The sequence below is a fragment of the Natator depressus genome, chromosome 1 (genome assembly GCF_965152275.1).
Source record: "Natator depressus isolate rNatDep1 chromosome 1, rNatDep2.hap1, whole genome shotgun sequence".
NCBI lineage: Eukaryota > Metazoa > Chordata > Testudines > Cheloniidae > Natator > Natator depressus.
In genome coordinates, this window is record NC_134234.1 from 255,197,353 (window position 1) to 255,203,711 (window position 6,359).

Sequence of the window (6,359 nt, forward strand, 5' to 3'; positions counted from 1 at the left end):
CGGCACCACGCCATGGGTCACCCCCACGAGCCAATCGCTACCACTCAGGGCCAACCCAGTACCACACACACCGTGCCACCCAGCCCCTGAGTATCCAACCTCACATTTTGCAACTCAGCACTCTGTGCCACACCAACCAGTACCACACTGTACCCCCCAGCACCACGCCATCCAGCACCTTCGTATCCAGCATCACACCGTGCCACCCAGCACCCCTTCACACGTACTGTTCCGCACCACGCCATCCTGCACCACCCAGCACCATGCCAACCAGTGCTACCCAGCACCACCCTGTACAACCCAGCAGCTTACCAGCCAGCACCCTATTGTGCCACGCAACACCACTCTACCCCGTGCCAGCCAGCCCCACTCTACACCCCCCACCACCCCGCCACAGCGTAGCGCCCAGCCCCGTGCTACCCGGTGCCCTATGGTGCCAGCCGGCGCCGCGTCCCGCCCGCAGCGCCCCGGCTCACCGTGCGGCGGGGCCGGGCTCTCTCCGGCGCCGCCGCGCCCCGCGGGGCCGCTCTGTCCCGCTCGCTCGCTGGCTCGCTCGGGGGGGAGGGGAGGGGAGGGGCCCTCACGAGCCCATGCCGCGGCCGCGCGCCCCCGGTAGGTCCCCGGCTGCCCCTGGCGCTGCCCGGCGTCCGTGCCTGTGTCTGCGCCTCGACCCGGGGGAAGGTGGGAGCCGGGTCTCTCGGGGAGGCAACACGGCGCAAGCGCAGAGAGCGCGCGAGGCCCCGCCCAGCCCGGGGGGGGGGCGGAGCGAAAGGATGACCTAACCAGCGCGCTCTTAAAGGGGTAGCGCCTCCTTCCCCGCGCTCTCTTCCCCACCCGGGGGCTCTTAAAGGGGCAGGGCCTCCTTCCCCTGCGCTACCCCCCCCCACAGCCCCCAGCTGGCGGCAGCGGTGTGACGTTATGGGGCCCCCTGCCTTCCTGACAGAGGCGGGTTTGTGTTCACGCGCCCAGGGCGCGTAAGGGAGGACCCCAGGGTTCGAGCCCGACGCCTGGGAGGCTGGGCTGGGCCGGGCCACCCCTGCCCTGCCCCCCAGGGGAGCCTCACGCGGCTTTGCGGCTGGAGCTCGCGGGCGGGCTCCTCCCACCCAGGCTGCAGGTCGCGCCCCGAGCCTCCCCCGTCTAGCCCCGGCGCTGGGCCAGCCCGGGCTGCCCGCTTTCTCGTGCCAGAAACCCCCCCCTTGCCCCGGCCCCCGAGGCTTTATTGGGTACAGGACGCGAGAGGGGGCAGCAAAATAGTCAGAAAGGGTCATTTAAAAAAAAATTCACAAAGCTTTTTATGATTCTTTCCCCTCCCCTCTTCCCATTTTTCATACCCAGCTTCATGGTTTTTGTTCACTAAAGTTACTGTAATTGTAGGTGGGCTGGAGGGGGGAAAAGATGGGGCTGGGGGTAGAGGAGAGAGAATGGGGAGGGAAAGAGGGCCAGGACAAGAGCAGGGGGAGGAAGGGGGTAGGGAAGGAGAGGGGATGCAGTGAGGGGGATGAGGGTGCAGGGGGTTGGGACAGGGAGGGATGCAGTGCGGGGAGTGGGGGGGGTGCAGCTCCATTCCCAGCACTGGAAGACAGGGATACACATACCTCCAACTCCTGGGTGCCAGCGATGGGGCGACAGGCCGCGGTTCACAGCAGGGCACAGGCTGCAGCTCGAGCCCAGGCCCCGCGAGGAGCATAGGGCCGGGCAGCAGCAGGAGAGGCACCCCTCAATAGCTGCCTGCTGAGTGCTCGCGTGTGGCACTAGTTCCTCCCCTGCCCTGACCCAGCCCATGGAAGCTGTGCCTGAGGGCAGGGCAGCATGCAGCCCCCCTAGCAGCTCCTAAGGCTAGGAGCCGGACATGCTGTCTGCTTCCAGATTCGGGAGCAGCGGCACGGTACTAGTAGGGAGCCCGCCAGCCCCACTATGGCACCGCAAACTGGTCATTCAATGGCCTGGTCAGCAGTGCTGACCAGAGCGGTCAGGATTCCTTTTCAACTGGGTGGTCTAGTTGAAGCATCACCAGGACAAAACCGGACACCTGGTCACCCTAGGTCCAGTAGCCCTCACTCCAGCAGCTTATTTGCAAGCCACCAGTCACATACTGGTTTCCAGCCACCTTGGTTACTAGTTGCAGGGTTATTTCAATGTACTCTCACTACTGGATTTTCCCCAGCCCTCTTCTGGACAGTCTGGATATATTAGGTCTGTTATTCCTAAAGGAGTCAATATACAAACAGTCTGCTACCCTAAGTGGAGTTACCCACATAATTCTACATTTGTAAATTCAACTTTCATGACAAAAGAGATTTCACTACAGTACTTGTATTAGGTGAAAAATACTATTTCTTTTGGTTTATTACAGTGCAAATATTTGTAATAAAAATATAAAGTGAGCACCGTACACTTTGTATTCTGTGTTGTAACTGAAATTAATACATTTGAAAATATAGAAAATATCCAAAATATTTAAATAAATGGTATTCTATTATTAATAGCACAATGAAGCGAGATTAATTTTTTTTTTAAAATCGCTTGACAGCCCTAAACTAGATACATGTTAATACAAAAAATGCCAAGAATTTCAAGCAGTCTAAGATTCCCTACCTCTCATCATAGCTGTTTTAACTCTTAACTCTTGAGATATCATTGCACTACTTCTGTCAAGTTAATTGACCATCCTGACCAGGACCTGAATTTCTAATATAAAACAAGCAACCGATAAATTAAAAACCCTTCTAGTTTCTATATTTCATAAAGTACAAGCCCAACTTTTTGTAAGTTTTATCTTTAAAGAGGCAGTTCCTCCTCATGCCCTGGGCAACCAGATGACCACAACTGCTGCTTAAGAGGGACATCCCCCTAATTACACCCTGCAACCAGATGTCACCAGTGGCTTCACTATAAAAGGAAGTTACCCCAATAACTCTCTCTCTCTCTCTCTCTCTCTCTCCAGAATCAGCTGAGCTATTTGACTACACCTTGGTACCTCTCTCCCTGCAAAAGCAGGCAGCCACTACTTAAAGAGCCAGTTCACCAATTCCTATTTTAAGAGGTACCCTTCCTAATCCATTCAGCTGTAAACAGGCACTTCTTAAAAGGATAGCATACCCTTCTCCCAAGACTACAATACACGAAATACCTCTAAAGTTATTTTATCCAGACTTGTCCAGATATCAACACCATCCTCTGCCTGCTGAAAACATGTTTGGTCCCTTGTCTATTTCTGTTCATCTCTCTCCCTTTGACAAAGTATTTTGAGATAATTGAACTCTGTACAAATTTTTTTTTTGTATATAAAACAGCTGTGTCTCAAGAGACAATAGGATCCCCACTAACCAAATACTCCCTCCAATCCATGCACACATAACTAGCTGATCTTTAATAAGGCGGTGCACACACCTCTTTTTTTTTTTTCATATTCACCAACCAGAGAAGGAATGTGCAAGAAATACCTAAAGAGAAACTCAGCCATGCTGGACACAGAGCAAGAATGCAGCAGTCTCCCAACCACTACAGCATCAATGGCAGAGGGAACAAGCAGAGCACAAGCTGCTGGGCCTGAAGATTTTGGGAAGGGAATATTTAGCTCCATGGTCTGAAATCAGCATTGGTTATAGCATGTGCAACTGAATCAAGCATCACCTAGATGTTGGATTCTTTTGAGATGTGTGTGTTTTAATGTCTAGAAAGTGTGTAAAGTGTTTTGGGATTCTCCAGAAAGACTGGATTTCCAATACCTTATGCCCAAGCTCTTAGCATATAGATCCTCTCTTTTCCCGCCCCACCCAATCTAACGAAGATTTACTTCCAGAATAATCCATCAGAATACCTACTGCTGGATTACTGGGATAGCACAGGCATCAAAATACACATACATGAAGGATGTGACAGTGTATACAATTTCTATAAAAGAATGTAAATGGTGTGTGTGTGTGTACACACACACACACACACTTCAGATGCTCTTTACATATACCATCAAGTAATAGAATTACTTCATGGAACTCCTTAGTAGCCTTTAATAAACCTGTGGAACTCACCACCACATGAAATTATTGAAGTAAGATTCTAACAAGGATTAGTTGTTTCTTTGACTAAGAATAGCATTGGCAATGATATATGACAGGATAGCAATTACAAAGGCTATCAATCCACCCATTCCATGGCATACACTGATGAGCAGCTGATGTCAGGAAGAAACTCACCTCCTCCACTTCAGCAATATAACATTGCCCTTTTAGGTGCATTGAGACTGGAAGTAATTTTCCTCTGAAGCAGTCTGCATTGTCATCATCAGAGACAGGCCAGTGGACTAGAAAGATCATTGGTTTGGTCTCATGTGGTGTTCCCTATGTTCCTAATAAATTTTAAAAATTAAAGCTAATGTTTAAAATCAAGTTTACACAAGTTAAAAAGGAAGGTACTATACATCTGGGATCAGGCTTGAGTTATAAGAGATTACAAGTATCAGTTACAAGGTTCACAAGATACATACATAGTACATAAGCAGCATAGACCTAGCTTAGGGTGGGTGCTGGAGTTTTTTACTACACAAATGGGAGACCATTTGCCTGTCTCGCCATCTTAGCCTTCCCCTGCCACCTTCAGTTGTTTTTACTCTTAATACATAAAGAAAAGGAATAAACACTGTCTCACCACTCAGCCCTGCCCTCCCTGATTTCCCTGCACACATGTAAATTTTTAGTTAGAAATAGCAGGTCTTCCCTTCCTGTTTCCTGGAGGACCTTGGGGATATTATTGGAGGACCTAGATTGTGATGAGGCTGCAACGTGAACCACAGCTCTTGCACTACAACCAAAGACTCAGCATCCGCTCTGCCCTCAGCTAGGAGAGTGGCAGCTCCACTCCAGGGGCAGCCTTGGGCCAAACCACTATTCTCATCCTCCAAGGATCTGACCAAGGTCCTTCCAGCCAAGAGAGGGATACAAGAACCCCACTGTGGAATTCTACATCTTTACAGAAACAGTAAGAGAAAACTGTTTTTTTCTTTGCACTTCACCTTTAACACTTTCCGCAAGCTGATTAGCTGTGCTTTATTGCTGGTGAGAGCAAACAAGCCCATTTCTAACCTAGTCCTCTAACAAGGATGATAGATCCCTAAGCAAATACTGTGGTTGTGTTTATTTTTGATTTTAAATTGCAAATTGGTAAGCAATTCAGGGCAGCAGCTGGCCCTCAGCTCCCTACTGTCACAGAGCTCTCTCAGCTCTTTTGCACAGCGGGTGAATACTACAGACATCTAGGTAATTTTAATTAAACATCTGTAAAATTTACTAGCATTTATTACACTGCTCTAAGTTTCAGTTACATTAAGAACGGCAACCTCCGAGTGAGACCTTCCCATTTGCGTCAGATTAATTCTTTCCACGAGCAGGTGGGGGTGGGCAAATCTGAAAGACAAAGTTACAAGAGAACAGTAGGAAAAGAGGATCCTCCGCCCAAGCGATAAAGTATAAACAGATTTTGATCCATCCCTGTGGGAAAAAATATGGTGCTGGGCCCCAGGACTGGACTAGCAGGAAATGCTCCACGTCAGGACTGAGGTGCAGTGACAGTGCTTTCTGCTGCTGCTTTTTGAGACTGGTCCTTGTCACCAGCAAGACAGAGGTGAACTTTACAGATATATTCTTATTATCCAAATAATTATCTGAAAATTGGAAGTGCCCCCACAGAATGAGAATTGCGATTGTCCAAGCTGTGGCACTGCCCTCCAAGCCATTCAGACAAGATGTACCACCACCACATGTCCAGGTAGTGCTTTTCATCGGTAGATCAAGGGACTTCACTGAGGGAGGCAAGTATCATTATCCCCACACAGCCTCAGTTTTCAGGAATAGAGGACATGCAGAAAGGCAGCAATCTGGGGCTAAGTTACCTCTGAGCCCCCACCGGCCTTCCACAGGAAACAGAAGTTAGAAAAAGAAGGAGACAAGTTTCACTCCATTACCTTGGAAAGCACAGGGAGGGATGTTACAGGGGTTCCAAAACACACTTGTGAGTCTCCTGATTTTGGGGATGGGTTCTAACACTCCATGGCTACCATTCACAGACGCTGTCGGAGCGAGCTACTACATGGCCCAACAAATTACAGGCTTCTAAGTTGAAGGTGCAGCTGTCTTCACACGGCTAACAGATGAAGCTGAAAGGATTCATGAGTTGACAGCCATTTATTCCCAGGTTTGTTGTTTTTTTTTTTTTTTAAATTGATTTAAAAAGTTTTATGACTAGCAGGAAATTGAACTCTCATCTGCTTGTTTATTCAGAATGGTGTAACTGTAGGAGTCAGTACTTAGAAATAAAATATTTCAATATTAAAATTGACTCACAGGGAGAGCACCACAGGGACC